This window comes from Temnothorax nylanderi, unplaced genomic scaffold (genome assembly GCF_030848795.1).
Source record: "Temnothorax nylanderi isolate EJ_2023f unplaced genomic scaffold, tnyl_v1.0 TNYL_tig0074_pilon, whole genome shotgun sequence".
Classification (NCBI taxonomy): Eukaryota; Metazoa; Arthropoda; class Insecta; order Hymenoptera; family Formicidae; genus Temnothorax; species Temnothorax nylanderi.
Window position 1 is genome coordinate 608,948 of NW_027249136.1, and position 23,701 is coordinate 632,648.

At 40.4% G+C, this 23,701-nt stretch overlaps 1 protein-coding gene across 10 annotated transcripts in view; it reads right to left on the reverse strand.

Moving 5' to 3' along the window:
- Positions 1 to 23,701, reverse strand: part of LOC139774149 (neurotrimin-like) — a 307,096-nt gene that overhangs the window by 194,424 nt on the left and 88,971 nt on the right. The window lies entirely within an intron of this gene.

Genomic DNA, 23,701 nt, shown 5'->3' on the forward strand with positions numbered 1-23,701 from the left:
TAATTCTCATCTCCATAATGTAATTACGTTTTATGCATTTCTACGTATCGTGCATCATTTGCATGCGTTTAAACATCTTTTTATGAACAGGAAAATATAAAACATTTCTGTTACTAACAAAGACTAGGGTGTAGCAGCATCAGTTTATCTACTTTCAGATAGATTTTCTATGCATCGTAAATGAGAATAAATGTTAATGTTAATAAGAATCAACCACGAATAATTTCGTTCAATGGCAAGCGTTCAATACTCCTCTGTGATACGCGCACTTTATATATAAATATTGGTAAATATAATTCTCCTCTCTTTACGAAAGAAAAAAAGATACAACGAGTATATACGGGAAAGAAAATGCAGGCAACCTGAGGCATCTCGTATATATCCGCGGGATTAACGGGTTATTTTTCGTAACAACAGAGACAATACTTATTGTTAGCGAAATACCATTAATATGTATATCTATCAAGAATATCAATGTTAAAATTTTTCAATCCCTTCATAAGACTATATATATATATATATATATATATATACAATACATATGTACAATTTGCTATCGCCACGAAACCTTTCATCTCAAATGAGAGGTTATTCTCGGCGCTTTCATCGAGTTATTCCATGTAAGCGCGATTTCAAGTACGCATATTGATTCTCGTAAGTACAATATACATCGTTCTCATTCCCTGCGATATGAATAATGCATGGAAGTGATTCTTATCGCGCCAAAGTGGCGCGAACGAACTTCAAACAGTGGAGAACTTTCGAGGTTTTTTTTTCACCTTACGCTCGCGAATCCGAGGATATTTCAACTTCGACTCTCGAGAGTTACGTCGTTCTGGCAGACAGGCGGAACAGTAGTCTCACACACATCTATGTGCGGCAAAAGTTCGGTAGACTCGATCAAGCACTTTCACACGGTAGCTTCGTATTTTCCAGCCTCTCTCCTCGTTGGTGGGCCCCGAGCGCACCAAACGACGGCGTTTCTTTATTTCACAAAAAAACACCGGGACACAGCAATGCACATGGTTGAACGCGTTAAATGCCTACGAGCACTTTGTCGAAACCATCAACGTCGGAAGCATCCTTTTTTTTCGGCGCAAGAGTAGAGGCGCGCAGCGAATAAAAATGAAAAAACGGCGAAACACACACACACAAATTCACGCATACACGTCGATGAAAGGAAATTACTATGCTACAAAATAGGAAATATATTTTGCCGCACATACTCCACTGTTAAATCAGGATATATTATTCAAGCGATACGTGACGGAAACGCAGATATCGTGACCTCCATTCCGCTGGAAAAAGAAACGCCAGAGGCACTCCGGGAATGAAAAAAGGGGAAGAGTAAAACGATGGAAAACGTTGCAAACGCGGCTGGGCGTGTCCGGCACGGATCTCCGATCCGCTTTTCCTTTTTTTTTTTGCCCTGTATCCTACGCGCGTATTTGATAATAGGAGCCGCTCCGCGCTCGTCGTTTTCGTCCGTACGTCCGCTCGGCTCGCCACGTCTCTCTTTTCGGACTGTACGCGCGGACGATTTACTCGACAGCTCGATTTAGGAGAGCTGTCAAAGACTGAATCACGGTGGCTCTAAAGAAAAAAAGGAGATGAAGGCAACCACGAACCCACGAAAACACGTGATACCGACAACTGCACGCACGCAAATCTACGCGCGCAAAAATTGAAAGCTTTATGCGCGCGACCGAATTTACGATATTCCTTTGCGCGGCGCTTAAAGAGATTAAAGATAATCGTGGTGATTTACTGCGGCGATTCGTTCCCCTTATAGCCTCAAGTAATCAAATAGGGGTAAACAGTACAGTTGTTGGTCACTCTACAATGATTGGCCACACCTTAAAAAATTAAATATTATAAAGAAATACTATTAAAATGTTTTTAATTATAAATACAAAAATATATTTTTTTAATAATTATTTTTTTATACTAAAAAAACATTTTAATAGTATTTCTTTATAATCTTTAATTTTTTAAGATGTGGCCAATTATTGTAGAGTGGCCAACTGTACTGTTTACCCCTATCATCGTAAAATTTGCAATTTCGCCGAAATATTTATCACCGTGGGTGAACAACGAAATCGCGACGGCAGACAATGCAAAATTTCTGGAAATAGCAACAACCATGGCAATCGCGAGTGTCATTTAACTTTAGACGAAAATGCCCCCCCCCCTCTCTCTCTCTCATATCCTGACTAAAGCACTATATATGTACCTGCACACAAGACAAAGTACCGTTTTAAATCAGAAAAATGAAATTCAAAAAGAAGAAATATGCATAAACCGTTGTCTATAAAAAGACAAATCATACATGATATGTTATAAAATAATACTGAACTCAAGTTTTATTTTTACTGATTCTCGAGCTTCTTCTTATGTCTGTGATTTATCTTTTCTTCTTTCCAGTAATTGGTTGCACTCGTACATCCAAGACACCTCAATTTTAAAAAAATAATGAAATGATCCATATGACAGATCATCAAAACGCAGTGCACATCTCGCACCAAAAATGTTCAGTCTTCGAAATCGAAGATACTGACAAAATGTCATCGGCCGTGGCGTTAAAGGTAAAGTAATTAATGTCGACTTATGACGCGAATAAAATAAACAATGAAAGAGAGTTACTATTCCTTTAATTTTTTAGACACTTTAATTACATAATGGAAGCATCTTGCAGCTCGCATACTATCACGTAAGTGGTTTGTTGCGACTGCCTTTAGATAACGAATTTAATTCCAACACAAAGGATAACATAAATAACGTGAGCTTTGTTATTAAATCAATTAATCATATTAGAAGCAACGAATGATTTTTTAATCACGTTAGAAAATTTAATGTATTAATGAGGTGATGAGTAACACTGTGTATCAAGATTAACCGAGGGAAGTGAATTTCATACTGCGATGACGTATCACTCACGTTAGCATAGAAAGGATAATGAGATAGGCAAAGGCGCATCCTTACTGCAAATGAGATACGCGAGAGCCGTCGGTTGTTTAATGTTTTCCGAGGTTGCTGATGGACGGCTGGCTTACGCGATGATGCGCGCGAATAACGCCACTCGATCATGTCTAGGTTGGATATTTTAGTATCGTAAGCAGAGGATGGTATTATAATAAAGATTATAAAAATACGCGTTGTGCTGCAATTAACCCGGATGCAGAATTAATATACGTCAAGAACTTGAGCAAATTGTTTCTTAATTAGCTGAAACTGGTCGTTTCTTTAAAAACGTTTCAAATTAGTTCCTCAACATAAAAAAAAACAGTCTCTTAGTTTATAGCCGGTTAATTGAAACGTAAAACTGAAATAAAAAACATTAACTATAGAGAGATTCAATTAAAAAGCTATACTTATCTACAATGAGTTCCTTTATTTACGCGATGTCAGGTCTCAGAATTCAATTCGGGAAGCGAGTAACGGAAGGTACAAGGACAAGTAAGATATAGAGACTGAAAAGAGATATTGGTCGGTGTGGATAACCACTTTACAATAAAAAATTCCATTAATCAGGAAAGTCCTTTCGATACGATTCTGGTCCGATTAATCTCACGATGCGGCGTTATCAGAATTCATGTCGCGCTCTTTGACCGGGAACGTACTTCATTACCGAAACACTACGAAGCTCTTGTGGCCGGTACTATACGGCGCGTGACGTTTTCATAACTTTACAGAAAAGATTAAGTCCCGAGCGAAAGCCATGCAGCGGAAAAAAGGTTTTCGAGGAGGAAGAATCTCGTCGCTTAAAGGTGAGTGGCACGGCGTGGACGAGGACGAGGACGAGGACGAGGACGAGGACGAGGACGAAGACGAAGACGAGGACGAGAATGAGAACGAGAACGACATCGACCGCGATCGGTGCTCGTTCTCGGGAAGATCGCCTTGAGCTCTCCGACGGAAAGTTCAAGTTTCGCAGAAACCATCCAACGATAGGATGGTAGGATGAGTAGGTACTTGAGAGATCCAATATACCGAGGACGGTTCTCCCCAAAGCAGCTGCCGCGGCAGTGTGTTGCTGGTTCCCGTAAATGTAATTACGGGAAAATTACGTATCGCGTTCCTTTTGGCCCCAACCGCACGACGCCGACACCGAGATTACTCACGCTAAGAATTTTTAATAACGACGAGTACGTCATCGAGGAAATTCGCTCTCGCCCGCCCTCCCTCCGGCCCGCCCGGGCGCCCGTTCGCTAACTCACCCACCACCGGCGGCGGCGCGGCAATTGATCCAGATATTCCCGGATGCGGTTTTTCAACACACGTCGGTCGGTGCTGGAGGCTGGAGAGCGAAACTCTCAAGTGCCATCGCACTTTTTGTTGCTAGCTGCAATTCTCCGGAAACGATGAAAGACTTATCAGCGAAGGGAGAATTTCGGTATAAGCCCGCCACACATTGGTATATATCGGGAATCAATAACAATAAGCAGTGATGGAGATCGATATAAGCCGCTGATCGATGAGGCCAAACTTAATGGAGAACGATCCCAAAGTCCCAAAGGGAATAGATAAACGGATTGTTATTATATTGGCTGTGGGGCCTTCAGGACACTCTCACATGTGTGATTTATCGACATTTTCACTCAGACAAGATTCACATTTAAAAAACGAACAGACGTTTTAAAAATAAATCAATTTCGCAAACTACTTTAGGCTGCAACCACGATTAATATCGGTCGACGTAATGCCTTCGGATCCATGTGGCACCACGTCGTTGTCGCGTTAAAAGACAAGCTAAGGACGGCTCTTAGCGCGCATTAAACGTGCCATCTTTTAACCATCAAGGAGACACGATGCGAAAGCGCAGCAAGGGGATTCATCGTACCGGCAAATAAATTTCTTGGGCAGATTTTCACAGGGTCGCGCGCGTGCACGGGGACGCAAATTACCTGAGAGAGGTCATGCCTCTCCAGGCTGCGGAATGCGCCGCGCGAACGATATTCCTGCTCCGTTATACTTCCGCGTGAATGTGCATGGTAAAAGGGACGCCGTCGTTCTTTATAAAATGCGCTTTCGGTATTCCTTCCATCGCGCGCTATGACGCCATAGAAAATTTCATACGTGTATTTCACGTATGGAAGAGAGAGAGAGAGAGAGAGAGAAAGAGAGAGAAACTGTAAAAAAAGCACAGCCTGTTCGCGCGGCTTACAGATGCGGAATATTAAACAGCTGGGACGAGCATGAATCTCCTGTCAGGCGACGACGATGCTGCGCGACATGTATATCGGAATTAACAATTCGACAGATCTGGCGCACGCCCGATTTTTCTATTGTTACGGAAAACAGAGAAAAAAAACCATTTTCAGGGGTACTGACGCGTAAAATAGGTATTTTATAGTAATATTTAGAGAGTAGAGAAATGTACGCGATACACATTTATAATCACATACACACACACAGAGTTGGCAAAAATAATATGAATAACAAAATCCGTGCATCAAAATCATTTAAAAATCTTCTTGTGATTCTCCGCTATTGCAATTCGGTAGAATTGCGCGCGCGCGCGAAATGTGTAATATGATAAAAAAAGAAATAAAAATAGAATGAAATAACCTGAAGCTTCACTCGAAAGGTAAAATTATATCTGAAATGTCATTACTTGTTCACAGCATTTGAGAATTGACACAGATGTATCCGGATACTGCTTAGAAATCTACGAACCACCTATGGTCGGCTTAAAATTACATGTCGCTCGATCATTTCTTGGCGAGGCGTGTGAGAGCATCGCGATACGCCGCGTATCTAGAGGAATGGCAGCTTGTTGGGATGGCCGCGGGCAACATTGACCGATCGTTTTATTAACCTGATCTTTGGCGAAGTAATAGTCATTTTTCTACGGGTCACCCTCATAGACCGCCGCCACCGTCGTCGTCGTCGCCGCCGCCGCCACCACTGCCGTGACAGCGGCCTGTCCGATGACCCCGATCCATTATCCGCCGGTTGACAGCGCAAACAGCGTCGTCGTGCTCCTCGCCTACGACCAATGCATTTCAAATAGAGAGGCGTTTACGGCGTCGAGGCTTTTATACAGCCTCGCACGAGAGAGAAAGGGCCAGTGTAAGTAGTACAGAGTGTACAGGATCAGACCTACTGTCTATTATAGAGATCACTTTGACAAAATCGGGAAACAATACCGACATCTCGTAATGCTCCGCGTCAAAAAATATTATTATTCATCTCAATGTATTCTTTAATATTCTTAAGTAAGTTTTATACAGTTTGCGGTGCGTATTATTCTGATTATTACAGAGAAGAGGCTGAGTAAAAGAAAGCTGCGTTTTCGTAGAGAGAGAGAGAGAGAGAGAGAGAGAGAGAGAGAGAGAGAGAGAGAGAGAGAGAACGCTTGACGTAAACACTTCGATGGCGCCAACGGTGAAGAACCCGACAGGAATTCATTAGCGAACTTTCCTTCCAAAGCAGCGTTCGGCGTTTAAAGAAATTACTCTGAGCACTTTAAGAGAACCTATTACTATGAGGTTTCTCGTTACGGTGGTGCGACGCAAACACAGTAAACACACTTGAAAATCTTTTAAATCGAGCCAGGCGTTCGTTCGCACGCCGATGAGACAGATGAACCGCGTCGCGTCATGTCGCGTAGATTACCTCACGAAAAATCGACATATTTTTCAACGAATGAGAGAGAGAGAGAGAGAGAGAGAGAGAGAGAGAGAGAGAGAGAGAGAGTGACATACAAAGAGAGTAGTTCTTCGTGATTCCTTTACGCATTCCTGTGCGAAGGTGTATTCGGTATGTTGCCGAGACTAAAAGACGCGCGACTCGGAATGCGCGGTCGCATGGCGGCAATCTCTCTGGGATGCTACATCTGCATGCCGCGACGACACATCATTCTCGTTCGAGACGAGAAATATCTTGTATTCGATAAATCTGTTCATTCGCAATGTAAAGCCGATTACTCATCTGGTTTCGAAAAAGTATATAAATGATAGAAAAAAAGATACATTAATTAATATAATGTTAATGAACATTGGTAAATAACATTAATACGAACATTAAAGAATTTGGCCCACTATCCGAATCGTTTAATTACGAATGTGCACTATCCGAATCATTATTGTCCTCGCAGAGTATTTTCCGATATTTCCAGATGAGCATATTTTCACCACCGCAGAATGCCACCTTGTTCGTTTTGTCGAGCAACTCTCTTTGACAGAAATTTTCATCTCTTAACTTCGATTAACTTTGTAACAAGGCGCAAATCAAAGCGCCAACTACATTACGTTCAGGATTAAAGTGTTAATTAACATCGTAATAAAGTGCGTGACACGATGTTAAAGCGATCGGTTGAATACTTTGAGTATTACGCGGTCTGAAATTCTGATTTCAATTGTAAGTGTGAAGCGAGAAGTCATATGAAAGATAACATATTGGACAATCTTTTAATAGGTAAATATTTATTTCATTAATATTATGCGAAATGATTTGTTCAAATATGGAGGAAGACTGAAATTTCGCTTTATCGTTACTTCGTAGTTGCAAAATTCAGCAAATCGCGGTAGAATTTGCTCTGCACAACGAAGGGAAGAGATTTCGGATTAAGTGGCGAGTGACGGAGGGTTGGCACCGGATTAACCCTTAACACTTCTGTATTTTCTCATCGAAGGCGAGTACGAACCTCGTCTTTCGAGACTTAAGCCTTTGATGACCCATCGAAAACCTTTCCGAGCGTGATCGAAATGTGAATCTCGTTCGGTTTACATGGTCCGTGGAAAATTTGACGTTTCGAAACTGTCGCTATCACCAAAATTGCAATATTATCTCAATAAAACAATATGTAATTAAAATATGCAAATAATACGAAAAGTCGAAAAGATTAAAACGTGCGGGATTAAATCTTCAATAAATATTAACGAAATTTAATCACGCAGTCGCAAAAGTGACGTTAATTACAAATTAATTGAAAACATTTAATAAAAATGACATTTTCATTGCCCTGATGATTTAAATAATGATTGAAATAAAACATTATTTCTAGCACATTATTATCGACGTCCAACATTTTTATATAGGTAAGTGTTCAAGGAAATATAAAATTACGTTCCTCTTTGATGAGAGTTACTATATTGATTACATGTTAATGAACAATATAAATTTTGTTGTGTTCCCTAACGGCTATTATCCGTAAAGCATCGCTGATGCTATCAATGACGCGATACTCGAACGGCGCGACGAGACGCTCACATTATAATGCACTTAACTTGTTCCTCCGAGCATGTTAACTCTCTCTCTGTTTCGAGATTACGTAACACGTTGCACAACTTGTATGGCAATGTTGTTGGTGCAACTTTTCCTCGCCTGTCACGTGGCCTATTAAGAGGGTACATCGCCAATTCACCCCCCATAATGTGCGTCGCGATGATTAACATCGCCCGTCATTTAAACCGTGAACAAAAGCAATCCATATAGAACATGGCGTCATTTAACACGCTCCATTAATTAAGAGCGACGCGCATTTTTCTCTCACCCTTCCTGCCGCGCGTATTAAACACGCGTATATTACAATAGTTTACACGTCGCATTTCTCGCGTTTCTTTCCCGCGATAAATACTGGATTATTTCGTCAAACAGACTGCGACGAAAAAATAGCAATAACCGTCTCTTGGCAGAATATGCTATTATAATATAATATTATGTTACATTATGACCGATAGTTTCTGATTTATGTATAAGAGCGATGTATGTCTGTTATAATAGATATCACCAGAAATATCACGCTAATGATACGTCTCATTAAATTCTAACGAAAGCAACTGCGCAGCATGCGAGCGAAAGGCAGTATTAATTACCTTTAACGACGTAACATAATCTAACATCTTGGTTCCCTTAAGGGATTGGTGTTTGAGTTAGAACGGCGGGTTGTTTGAGGTCGGATAGCGCATCTAATCACCCTGCGCGAGTGATGCTACAAGCTTGATTAGTCCCACACACTCACACATTATATGATCGATATTCGACGGACTTGTCATGTGCAAAAACAGTCGAAAAATTGTTTCTCGTCGCGGTGACACGTCAAATTAATTTAAATTTAAATTTATTCATGTTATGCGTTTCAACACTTTATATTTATGTAAATTATATGTGCTTCCCTGATGTATCTTACGCTTTTCGTAAATGGTAAAAAAATGGTAGAAAAAGTAATTTAATCCTTAATATACCGAAAAGTAATTTAAGTGTTAAACAATACTTTCCATTCCTCTCCACCAGCGCGAAACGAACGGATATTTTATAAAGTAACTCGTATTTTGATGCAAAGTTTGGCGAGATAGTTTAGTGTCGTATACTAACAACATAGTTATACACGCTAAAAGTTTACTTCACCTCGCAACTGTATTATCTAACGGAGCATTATCTTCGAGAAGAAATTCTCCCTAAGAATCTCTCCGAAACTCATCAAGAACGTCTATAAATGCGATTTAATCTGGGTAGAGTGAGCCATACTCCGAGACCAAAGTTTTACTATTCGGCATTGGATTCGAGTTTCGAAACCCTCGTATACTCCCTTTTCGATTTGTCACCAAGCGAAGTGCGCGGAGTTTTTAGAAGTCGTGCACCGCGCAAGGAAAGTGATTAATCGTTCCGATGGGCACCGCACCGCTCATTTGTATACCTACATTTCAGTACGCTGTAAAGTTCCGACACAAAGTTCTAGCACGACAAACTCACGTACATACAACAAAGGTAGTTTCTCGTTCCAAATCTTAAGGAAACGATGAAATTGTCTTTACTCGAAATATCATTACTCGCACGATGAGCGCACGTATTATACATTTTTTATTTATATTTCACTCACAAATTGAGAAATAATGAACGATAAATATTGTTTACCATTAAGTAACAAAATATACGGATGCAAAAGTACAAAGCTATTAATACTATTTAGTAAATTATTCAGAAGAGAAGAATGACCGATTAATTAATTGCGAATTTAAATTCAAATTTCCGCTGTTCTATAATAATGAAAAATTAACTGAAAAATTTAATTTGCTTAATTTGATCATAATGAAGTTAATATGTACTACACAACAGAACGTCGATTATTAGTACCTTTAATAATTAAAACTCTAATAAATAGGATCTCTATCAGGCAGGAATTTACCTTTTTCCTGCAGTTCTTGCGTTTTTCTTGCATGATTCCAAATTTTTAATCGGCACTGTGTATTCAAACAAAAGTCTTTTGGATGACTTCGAGACAAGAACTGCGTGCAACTCGGCAACTCGGCCAAACTAAAATTGCAGTGGTTGTCGTTGAAGCATTTAGTGGATAACCCGTGGTGCGGCGAAGACAGCTTATCCCTGCCGCATTAAAACTTTAATGTTCCCTGTAGACGCGGAGATGGAACGAAATGGCAGCGGATAGCGTGCAGAAAATTCGCGGTTTTCGACACTTAATGCTTAACGACACGAGCGCGAGTGGCTTTCGCCAGATAAAACCAATTTTGCATTTTAAGACATCTGCAGCAAGCAAGTGAATGGCACAAGCTTGCGCGAGGTCGAGTTTTGCGATTGTTATATTCTTTTGTGGCGGGTAAATTACTAAATATGACAAAACGACAAAACAAATAGTTGTAACTGCGTAATAGCCACTAACTGCGATGCGGTTCGCTTTGCGCTATCGATAGTAAATTTCACGCGCGACACAAAGTACAAAAGGACAACGAAAACTTGCTCGTAACGGAGGACGTTGATGTAATAGCATCGATATATCGGCACGAACGAGCATCGAGGCTTCCGCATGACACGGCCCCGGGATCGTACATAAGCGCCAGCCCGAACAAATGACCGTCCATCGCGGGTTGTTGCGGAAGGGCACGACATCCGGTTCTACAGGCGAACGGAACGTGTGATCGATCATTATTCGAGCGCCACGGCCGTCTCCTCCTTTTGCTTCTATTTTTCGCGTCACTCTCACATATACTTCAACTTCTCGCTGTATCTTGCGTCTATCATCTCTTTCCGAAGGCCGGCTTATTTTGCCAGTTAATTTCCATAATTGCAGTTTAAGATCCGAGCACGGTGCGGAACTCGACTAAAATATTTGTCCCGAACGAACCATATAGAACGATTTGGGAATTATTTTCAAACCTCTATTAATACATGTTTCGCTTAAGCAATTGTGTGCTGATTTAAAAAAAAGATATTAAATCTCTTAATCCTTCAATATTGAAATCTGTTGAGATAAATTACGAATAAGTGGATGAAAAATTTACGAATAGACAAATAGAATAAATATAATTTAAAATCGAGTGACGAGGATTACTTTTTTTCCTATTGCGAGAGAGAGAGAGAGAGAGAGAGAGAGAGAGAGAGAGAGAGAGAGAGAGAGAGAAAGGGAGAATTTGCTACAGAGCTTTGGAAACATCTTGGTTCAAGCTAAAAAAGATATAATTGAGAGATCTCATTTTCGCACTTCTCATCGATCAGTTACCCGATTTCAGTAATAATTTTGAAAGGATGCAACGATGAGGTCGCGGCTGTCACTATGCTGACGTAAAGCAAAGCGGACGCAAATTGGTATCGGAATTCCATTACGCTGCAGATGGGTGCGTGTGCGTGCGCGTGCGTGCGCGTGCGTGCATGTGGACCGACCTAATTCGATCGAAATGATCCTTAAACAGGGTTTATAGGGTCCTTAGAATTTCCATGAATACGAGAAGCTGCAATAGCGAGCAGAGAGCAACGTCGCGTCGTTTGAAGAGACTCGACTTCTACGTTGGCCGATAATAGACCCCGGCGAATCTGCGCTCTAGATTGATCACTGTTGATTACCTAGTCAACGCTAGGGGTCTGCGTAAACGTGAACAACCGAGTATCGCGTTCGCGATTGCAGCATTCACTTTGATTTTGATATCCAGAATCCAATGAATAGTAGCAAAAGATACCATTCATCGACGCAAAAAACTTATCGATCGTGAATGCAGGATCGAACTGCAGTCGAAATGTACCAACCACCCTGCTTTTCATTTCCGGTATCCGGATTTATATACGAATTGCCTTTCTCAGCTTGACCTAGAATCGAAATAAATCTTCCATCTATCTACATCCATTATTAATTTTAACGGATTACGGAAATATCTGTTCAACTCATCAACTTCCTGTCAAACTCATTTTACTCATTATACAGTTGCAGCCAGTCTTTTCAGATTATTTACGTATTTCGAAATTACGTAACGTGTTTTAATTTCAGTCAAACGTCTCTCCCCCTTTAATCTTGATGCAATAATCATTCACGATCAGTTCATATAGTTTTCACCGAAAATGCAGCGTGACTATGTTGATGGTCCAGCACATCTTTTCATCGCCGTGCCATCGTACCGACTAGGAGCGGAAAGTAAGGGGGCTCCGTAATTATGACGCCATTATCGTCACGCCGAGAGCGCTTAATTACACGGCGTTAGCGGCTCGGGCATACGTTGCGAAGCGAGTTACGTTAAGACGCTCGCGGGAATACTTACTCGAGAGACGTGGCGAGGGCGGAGGCCGCGGGTCGCATCGTGGAGATGGAAGTAAACGGCAGTATCTGACATAATTTTAACCCGTTGGGTCGTGTTAATTACAGGACGCGTCGTGTACGTGTGGCAGCTTCTCAACACACCGTGACTCGAATCGAGACCCGAACCATAACATCGGCTTTTCTTTCATTATACGTTACATCAAGAAAAATATCTGCGATATTAATGTATCGAAAAGACGAAAAAAAAACTTAATAAAGAGATATGGCAAGGGTTTACACAAAGCTATTATACTCGGAGACTATTTTTAATCTGTCACAACTGTATTTATCTCACCTTCCAATAATATTTAAGTATCTCTGTTATTATGCTTATTCATATTATATTAGATCTTCTATTATATGTATATATATTCTAATATATTATATCTCATTATTTAAATTATGATAATGAATTTGTGTTGAAACAAGTTTTCTCTAAAATTTAGAGATAACATTTCTGAAATAACACATATATCAATGTGTCATCAGTCTATCAATAAAAGTCTATCAATAAAATAAACATCTGGGAAATATACATATTTCCCAGAGGGGATGTCGTGGACGATCACGTTAATTGGACTGCCTTCGATACGTTTGTTATAACGATCATTATGATAACGGGGCGGCCTATCGTAAAAATAGTACGTGTGTACCTTACTTCAATTTATTCCCTGCGAAACTCCTTGCTAATGATGGAAGGATGCAGGCACCATTTCGCAGAAGACAAGCAAAGCGAAACGTACAAACAAAACTACAAATAGATCCGTTGCTGTACGTACAGACACAGTTGCGGGTAGCGGGTACACATTGTAAGATCAGGCTAACTGCTGCATCTCATTTCTTTGCCAAAGCATATGCACTGTTGGTCATTAATCCAACGAAAGATGCAGAAAGCATTAACAAAAGTTTCTTTTCTAGTTATAGAGCACCAGTTTATTTAATTAAATATCGTATACGGTTATGCACCTGCCTGATTGATACGTGATCGTGGCACCAGCACGATTACATCGGCACAATTTCACGTCGGTAAAATATTAACCAGTAAAAATCTAAGATGCTCGGAAACTAATGAGGGGTAAGCGCACACTTAAATACGTTCGTACGTGCACATACATACATGCGAGTGTACGCATGTCCCGCGATATAACGCGGTTAACCACCACGCAAACGACCCACCTTCCATAGGCTCTTTCGCTAACGATCGCACTCCAAATTACAGGGCGAATCTGGGGCATAGCCGCAATACGGCATTTCGGTTGGAATATGAGACACGGGCTGAAGGAGCCCTCCGCGAAGAACGAAACGACTCTCTCGTCCGCGTCGGGTCGTTCGTTCGCGAGGATAACGAGTCGGTGACGGGACTTCCGCGAGAGCTGTTATTTTTCGATGCCAAAACGGAAGTCATACCGAAGCGCGATCATTTATACTCGGGAATAACGCGTGACAAACAAGCGGACAATGGCGAATAATGACGACTGACTGTTAAAAGAGAATTGCGACACGTTCGAAAAATCGTGATAAATTCGTAAAAATGCGTTCGCCATTGCCCCACGCTTTATGTTTCAGGGTCGTTTAACTGCCCATTCTCCGGCGCGTTCTATATCGCTAAATAGAATACAAATTGCGTCATAGAGCAAATTAGCCTGGTAACACGTTTTCGCTTAATTGCGGCAAATATAGTCTCCCCTCCAGGTACCGGCTACCGAGAGCGCGCGTCGCGCAGCTGATAATTCGCGAGATAATTCGCGAAATTTCAGAGTGGATTTCTCGGTATTACAGCAGTCGATATAATTGACGAGCAGCGGGCAGTCTATCGCAGCGTGAAATTGAATTAAAGCACTGTCAACCGGTCCCGGTCCCGCTCCCGGTCCCGCTCCCGGTCCCGCTCCCCGGTCCGGTACAACTGTTACTACAAATTTGTACGACATGTTTAACAATGTTCACAGCACGACGCCTCGTGTCAACGGATATGATAATCGTACATCGGAAGTTACATCCCGGATCGGTTTGCCCATATTTTTTCAGGAAACACAATTTATCGGCAAACGCGACGACGAGCTCGCACGTCGCGTCGTTAATAGCGTGCCGATCAACCTTGTTGTCGTTTAATTCAAGTCGCGGTGACGATATTGCTGTTTAATCATACGTAATTGCATACCGCGCGGTTAGCACCATTCAGAATGATCCCAATAGTCGTCGAACCGAATATTCGAATCGCGATTTCGCTGCACTGCAATATTTCCAGAATTTATTTCGTAATCCGAGTAACGTCAAACGTAAAATCAAATTTATTATTACCAACCAAACAACTTGATGGAAAATTCTTTTGGAGATGTTTCCATAAAACAGTTTGATTTTAGAACGTAATTTAGAACGCGACAAGACCAGCGAGAGCCTTAGTAATCGAACAAAACGTCAAAAAATATTTCCCGCTCGGCGATCGATCCGCCATCGTTAAGTAGAACAAGCAAAGAGTTATGGTACTCGTGATATACTTCTATTCCCCAAGATCGATTTAAAGTTCGTACATCCCGACAGAACTCGGACCTTCTGAAATCCGAGAAAATTGCTGAGATAGCGAAATCCTAGGCAACTTCGTACTTTCAATGAGCGCCGATAAAACTGAAATTGCTAACAAAGCGAGGTAAGTACGCCAAACATTATATTCAAATCACATAATTGCTTCTCAACAAATATATGCAAATTATAAGAGTTATGATTAATAATTTTTAAAAAATCTTTAAATAACTTTCACACTTTTTAAAAATTTATCTATCGAAACTCTACAAAATTAATGGCATGTACTTTACAACACAAAGGAATATATCAGGAAGCACTTCTTTCTCTTAACTTAGTAGCTATACGTCTTGAAATTTAAATTAAAACTTAAGAAGTCAAAGAGATGTCGCGGAGAAGTAAATTTGCAAAAATGTTCCTCGCTCGGAATTGCCCGAGCAGCATTGTGAAATTTCATTGGGGAATCGCGTGAATAGTAATACGGGTTGTATAAATTCGCGAAAAGCGAATTCGTCCGTTAAGAGAGAACTAACTCAAACCGAGCGGGTCACCAAGTTCTTTAAACGTAACATAGTGCCCGCGTCTCAGCTCGAAAGCAGCCCGAGGATTTAAGTTCAGAAACTTCGAACTTTGTCTAATTACGGTTTGCAAAGATCTTGATATTCGTAGCACCTCGCCCGTGCATCAACCCGAACACATCGATTAAACATTAAACTAATATCTGCTTTAAATACCTATATAAATATTAGTTTTTAGTTTCTAAAAAAGCTCTAAAATTAATGATAAAATAGCATAAATAAAAACTGCTTTCCAAAAAATATGAATAAACGACATTATAATGTATCATTTTTGCAACGTATATAATATAAATGTGCGCTCTTTTAAACATTAAACTTAATTCTTCCAAATTTTTTTTTTGCACAAATTTTATTTCGCACATTTATTTAGTCACCTATTTATTTGTTTTTCCATAAGTCGATTTCAAATTGACCACAAAATCTCTCTTCGCGGAGTATAAATGCGAATTTATCGTTACTCTGCAGAAACTTAAATTGGACGGTGCTTGAGCTGCAACGCTGCATCCAGTGCTATATAGACACTAAGAAAAATCCGCTTTACGAATTTTTACGATATTATTCCTGCCAATGGCGTCCTCGTGAAAATTCCCACGATGGCTACACGATAAGAATGTAACGATGTGTGCACGTGTAATACACACAAAACGAAGATAGATGTTCTAACGCAAGAACAAAATCAGAAAATATGATTCAAGTCATATTTGATATGGAGCGTGTCGCGCTCCATTGAATATGGGCTGACACAAATATTTCGAGCATCGAATGTCAAACGAGCTGGCAAAACATAGCGAAGCGAAACGGGATTATTGTAGCGTACGAAAAGTAAATTGAGACTTTAACGTTCCTTACTCGCAGATGTGCTACGAACGTATATGGTATCGTTTTAACGAAAAAGAAGTAAAACCAGCTCCAAGAGACATGTTTACACATTTTAAATAAGGTAAATAAACCGAAATAAGTTCGGAAATAATAAAGTCTCGATGTTTCTAAATAGCTAATAGATATGAATATACGTAGAGGATAAAGAGTATTAATTTAACTTCAAATATATCGTGCAATATTATTATCGAAACCCGAAATTGGAAATTATTTAGAGGCAAACGCGTAAAATTTTTATCTACCAGTAATTTTCTATAATCTGCTAATTATTACACAAAATCAGTATTTCGATTACAGTTACCGAATGTATCATAACTCGTCACAAGTTAAAAGAGGAAATCAGATTCGAAATATTCGGATCAACGATAATGATTACACAAATAATTACATATTGCAATGAAATATAGCATCCAACTACTAGCATCGATTACATTTAGTAATAATTAATCGTTCACGCCGGATTTTAATGAAGGATGCCCCCACAAGAAATCGATAACATCGTTTCCGCGCTCCGTTCGACGTGAACGCGTTTCGGGACCTTCGCTATACGACGAGTTATCGCGACGCGGACGATATTTCGTTGTCGGGCTCGATAATGTTATCGGTAATATGCTCGCTAACATACCGGAGGGAAACACGCGGTCGTCTATTCGACGGCAATACACTCTCTCGTACTCTCTCGTGTATGATCGAACGCAGCAGGCAGATAGAGGTATTCGTATCGGCGTATTTAAGTTGGAGGCATTCTCCAATAACAGGAATAGGAGCCGCCCTGGAATCCAGCATAAATACGCCATGGCATCTTCTCCTATATTGCTTTACTATTGGCTGAATGCGGCTCGGAAAAATTCACGAGGAGTTCGTCGTACGCGATTTCTCCCCCGCGTCCCCTAAGCCGCGGTAAGCACATCGATAAATGATGTGAGTTATGCACGCGATAAAAGATAAGAGAAAAAATATGTTTTATCTTCAAATAGACATATTTTCATGGGACTGCGTATACGACAGTGAGCTACGATAACATTGAAACGAATTTTTCTCAACACGATTCGCATTTTACACAGTTTATCCTTTACATTATTACCACTGTATTATATACATTGCATATATATATAAATATACATTGATTATTTGTATTTTCCTTTTCAAACGAATTAGTCTACCTCGCTGACAATTTATCGCCTGCTAATGTGTACGTGTCTTTAACCGATATCAAGGTTGATGTTTCAAGGATCTAATATCATTTGGCGATTCGTTCCATCTCGCCGTCTTTCGCGAAAGAAACTAATTACTTGCTCCGTTAGTTTTAAGAAGCGTCTAAAACATTCAGTCAAACCTCATCTGCAGTTACGCATTCTTGCTGCATTGTTGCATGCCAGGCTCTACCTCGATCGCTCGTTGTATAAATTGGTCGCGTTTGGGATGCTTGGAATTTTCTAGGTATTCAAACGCTGCGAGGAACTGAAAAGTAACATTTTCACCACGATGTTTGCTGTGGAAAGCTCGTCTAATATTTCGCCACGAAAGCTACATTTTAATGTAACGTCTCCAATCCGTTCTGCTTCTTTGGCAAAATGCCAAATTGTGTTCCCTAACTTGAAATTCTAATGGACTTTTTAACACTATGTAATTTAAACATTTTAAGGCACGCATGGATACGGACGTATTATCGGAGTAGATTAAAGCGGACGCAGCAGCTTGGAAGACATCGAACCGCACATCTTTTCCTACCGCGCCAAAAAAAGCGCTCCAGCATTTCAAGCAATAGAAAAGCTCCAATATTAAATTTGGAAAGATTCCGCGCTTATCCGATAACAAAACGAATAATCCATGATAACATAATTCATCACGTGGTCGAATTGATACAATTGCATTATAGGCAGTGAAATATCCCTCGGCGGCAATCAATGAATGCCTTCATCGAGGACTTAATCTAATTGCTAAATCGAGCGTTCGCAAGCCGACATTCTCGCAAAACGAGCTCGTTATGCGATTTCGAGGATTTAACTTTGCTCTACGAAATACGAATCCGCGGCGAAAAGAATACGGCGTTTACGGTGATACGGGACGTCTTAACTCGGCCAATGTCTTCGCGTCTCGCGTAAATTACGAGCGCGACGAAATTGCCTTTGCTCTGGAGAGTTGCGAAAAATCGTCGACCGCGTGCGACCGCCGCGCCGTTTTCCAAAGTGAACGGCTTGGTGGCCGCTGCGGTAACGAAGTTCGCGGTATAACCGAGCGGCGATATTTTACAGCGGATAAACTAAACACGATAAAATGTTGGCTGCTTCGTTACAAGCGCGGCGAAAAGTTTTCTTTTGCCGTAATTTGCCGCGCGATTTTGTGGCGGGTTTTCTTCGCACCGCAAATTTTCGCGGTTTCACTCTTTCGTTGATATTTCCGTATACTGTATAGCAACGAAAACGTATCGCGATCACGCAACATACTTAATACCGTAATCAGCTGTCATACGAGAATACGAGACGCTGAAATAAATATTGATGTCCCACATTTCATATATTGGTATTCAGCAAATCGACGAGTCAATGAACGGATTTGTACGCGATTATATACTGCATTACGGATTAGAAATCCAAACGGGTGATTATACATATATGATCAAAAGCTTTGCTGCATATATGGAATATTAAACAGAATTTATGATTGCACTTGCTCGAATATAATTTAGCGTATTTTGGTAATATTTAAAGTCTGTTTACGAATAAGCACGAGATCATTTGATTATCTCAACACTGTTATACAGAAATAATTGAAAAAAATACAATCGCAGAAAACCTGTCTTTGATATATATGAGCAATTATTTTAAAAAATACATGATATCTTTCTTCCAATTAAAAGGAACTGTTCAACTAGTAAACTTTAGTTTATAATTTAACAACATATTATATGCTTCATTACCAGAGCAAAAAGAGATTGAGCTTTGATTTCAATAAATAAGTTCTAAATATTGCTTTATATATCTAACAATAAGAAACGTTTTTCAATAAATAGAAAAGAATGGATCTTATTGTTAGTATACATGTGCCGGAAACTGATTGTTATGTTGCATATATAATATGAAAAAAGTGAAATATTTGTTAATTTTTTAGATTCTGCTTGGATTGTAAAAACTATGTCTTGTTTAGTCCTTTGTCAATTTCTTTATTATCAATTTGTCAGCTGTGACTTCGGGAGTTTGTACCCTGTTGGCCTATATTTTAGGCAGCCGTCAGACCGGTGTTTCAACCGTGCCGTCATCACCTTTGCTCAAACTCGCCGGATGTCGTGCTACTTTATCCTTAGTCGACGTAACGGACTAGACAGGCAAGATTGGCGTTGCGGCGGGCGGTATTGTGTTCCTAGTATTACTGGCCCTTCGTCTCTAATTTCAATCAAGTCGGCGACGTCGTTAATCTACCCATCCACTTACCGTAACCGCGAGCTTCTAGATCGGAACTGAACTTTATTTTATCCTATGTATAAAAGCTTAACACTTAACCGCATATCCGTGGTTGTTAGAGAAAGTGCTTTCAATATTAATTTGAAAATTCAGTGATATATGACCAAATTTGACACATTTTAATTTGGAAAAATATACTATGCAAATAACTAATATATAAAAAATGAGACAAAAACAAAAAGGGAAGATGACAAAGAGAACTCTTTTCTCGTAAAAAAGTTTTCCCTTTACTTTTTCATTGTAAAAGTCATAGTTCGTAAAGGGCACTGAAGAAAATGTACAAACTTTTATTAAGCTTTAATTAATTAGTCACTATTCGTGTTTGTCTTTACGGAGCTAAAATAAGCCAAACTGGATTACAGTCTCGATCGTGGCGATAACGAGAACGGAGATCTGTCGGCGTGCATTGCGAGGACCGACGCCGACGATCGATCGTGGACGATCATGAGGTATAATTCGTGGCCCTCCGCAGAGCGACAGTGCTACGGATGGTTTACGACGGGTCGAGCAAAATAATTGCCCGGATTTAATTAACAGTAGTCAACGCCGACGCTCGTCAACGTGGCGCCAAGCTAATAAATAGCAGGAGGTCGGCATGCAGCGACTTGGCTCAAGCGAGAAACGCGTATTTCACGGAGATATACGCGCCACGAATTCTCGTGTTCGCACAGACTCCACGAGTCGCGAGCGACATTCAAGCTCGATTGCGACACAGTTCCGCTTTCTTAGGTCGTGATTTAGGAATAAGCGATACGATACTTTCTCACCAGACCGATCTAACCACTGGGCTATATCGCCGCCTCGTTTGCAGCTAGGTGTGTCGATAAATATCGTGAGCGCGCAAACGGCGCTTTAGGTACACAATCCCCGTTCTCGCAACACACTCGGCTCTGCTAATGGCGAAAACACAATTTCTCTGTGCCTAGCACACGGTAAAGTAACGATTAAACATTGTAAACGGGCATGTTTGCTCGTTACTATCTGGCGAGTTTAGCGGCGGCTACAAAACTGGCTTTGTGTAATTATGTAAACTGGTAAACTCGCCGGCTTGTAAATACGAGGATGTAAGGTTGAAACCCTGTCAAATTTCACTGGATCTCTGGTAATATTATTATTCGAATAATAAATTGGCTAAAAATAGCGCACAGATTAATTTACAATAAATTACCAAATATTGTCTGTTACTTTGTACATAAAACGTCAACTCTTTGAAAGTTCTTACTCCTTGCATTACCAGCCAGCAAATATATTTTCCGACGTATAGCAAACAGACCGCGTCGCTCTTACAATCGCTTTCTTAACTATCTCGTTTCCACCATAGTATGCAGCAATTTAATAAATACGATTTTATCGATAAAATTATCGTGATCATGTCCGTGGCGGCATTCTTGGTAAGGTTTAATTCAACATTTAACCGAAACGCGGCTCATTTTTTTTCGTCATCGCTGCCTGCATATTTTACCGGTTCAATATCATACGTATGGTATGGTTAGTGGGTATACATGCATATGCATGATACATAGCGATGAATGGTTGTTCGGCGCAAAAAAAGACGAGGTTAACGGTGAGAATATTCCCTGTTTTAATTATCTCTATTTTAATAGTCTACCAGCGCCAGCGGCCAATCTGATCCCGTGAATGGAGAGTGCGAGAGATTATTTCTTTAATTTGCGAACAGTTTTTATCGGTAATGAAATGCCAGAACACGCGCGATGCCGATACAAAGCGTTTCTTATTGCTGCGAGCAGAATGCAAATATCAATACCTCGTTACCTCCCAATATTCGGCCAAAAAGTATAATATATATAAAACGCCGGTTATTTTCGTTTTCAAGATTATGGAAAAACGGTGGAGTAAAATTTAATTACGTCTGCGAGGTAGCGACGCTGGAATTTCGTCGATGCGAAGAGATTATCCGATAATTTGCGTTGCAAGCGGACTGTGAAATAGAAGCGGAATTGATAATAAAAACGGATGATAATAATTGCGTTCTGCAGCGATGTCGCCCAAGCCTCGATCATAGTATCGTTGATGATAACGACGATGCGAAGCTTCTCACACAAAAGAGAACGCCTTAAAAATTCCTGAGACGAGGACATCTCGACTGTCTCATTTACCGTGTCGCGTTTCAGCGATCCGAAACCCGAGCTACTTCGGATAACGCGGTAAACGTCGTATCAGAACACATTATGCCCGAACATCGTACTCCAGACGTCGCGTGTATACGTATACGGTACGTATGCTGCGTACATAATTCAACAGCGCAAGTGACAAGTGAGGATGAGAAAACAGACGTTTCCTTTTCCGTCCTGAAATGAAGATAAGTTACACGGAAAACATACCAGATGCCAGGTAGGTATCTACCGAGAATGCGTTATCGTCGTGGAACGCGCGTCTTTCTTCCTCTCTCTCTCTCTCTCTCTCTCGTGTTCTAAATCTTCTGTTAGGCCCGCGCGAGAAACGCCGTGAGATACCGATCGCGATAGTGAGAAACAAAATCGCAAATAAGATCATTTAGCAATTGAATTTCAAATGCCGATCCATAATAACGATTTTGCTAGAGGAGAACGTCGCTACTATAGCTGATAGCTTTAAACGGGACTACTTCTTGACTCGATTATTTCCGCTAGACAAACGTTTCACTTGTAATGCCACTGCTTCTGCACTTCTCGGCCTCCGACTTTACTCTAGTCGTTATTCCGAAATAGCCGTGCGCGTTTAACTCGTGCCTTCATACTTATAGTGAAACAACGTTTCCCCGATAAAGCGTTTTACGATCTCTCGCCATACCGCCTTCAGATATCTCACAGAAACAGGAAATGCGACGACGCGAAGGTTCTTGCGATGGAAGCAGCGGCGAACAATTATGTTTCAAAGAATCGAAAAGCATATTATTGTTTATGCTGATTCGCCGTGATTACATCATTTTGCGATCACCGGCGAGCTCGTAAATCGAATATCGGGTTAACGGGTGCATTTAAAAAAAGAGAAAAAAAGAACAAGAAGAAGCTTTCAGCGGTTCGATCCTGCAAAACTTGCAGCCGTTGTTGTACATGACGGCGGAAAGTTTACGGCTATCGCTACTACATCGGCGCGAAACAGGTCGGCCCAGCACAGTTGCGGGACGAAAGGGCGGAAAAAGGAGGAAGCGGAGCGGAAGTTGAGCTTTTCGCCCTGGCATTCGCCTGACAAAGAAGCTGAAATCTTCAACATCAATGTTTCACAATAATGGATTTTCATGGAGAGAGGCCTCGAGCGTGGAGTAAAAGTCTACACAGTGCAGCATGCTGTGTACAACTAATGTTACACGATCTTACTTTTTTTTTAAGTTTTCGTAATGTTATCAATTTAATAAAATTTTTTAACACACATATACAAACACATATACTTATAGATTTCAATCTGTTCTTCTTTGCTTTAAATTAGAGATTATCTATTGCTTCTATCTTTTCTTTAATTATTCACTGCACTATCATTTAAAAGCGTATGTATACGGATGTGTATGTGTGTGTGTGTGTAGATATTATGTATATGAATACTATACAGTGTGTTGAACTCGGGTCCGCGGGTTCGTTAAGCCAAAATGACTGTGTGGATCAGTCATCCCTACGGAAATCCAATCTTTCTTTTATTTTGTTAGTTCTATCTTTTTAATTCCAACTTTTTAGTTTAAAGAGTTACAATATTATTATATATCAACAGTTAACCAACTAAAAATAATGAAAATTTGAAAAGATAATGTG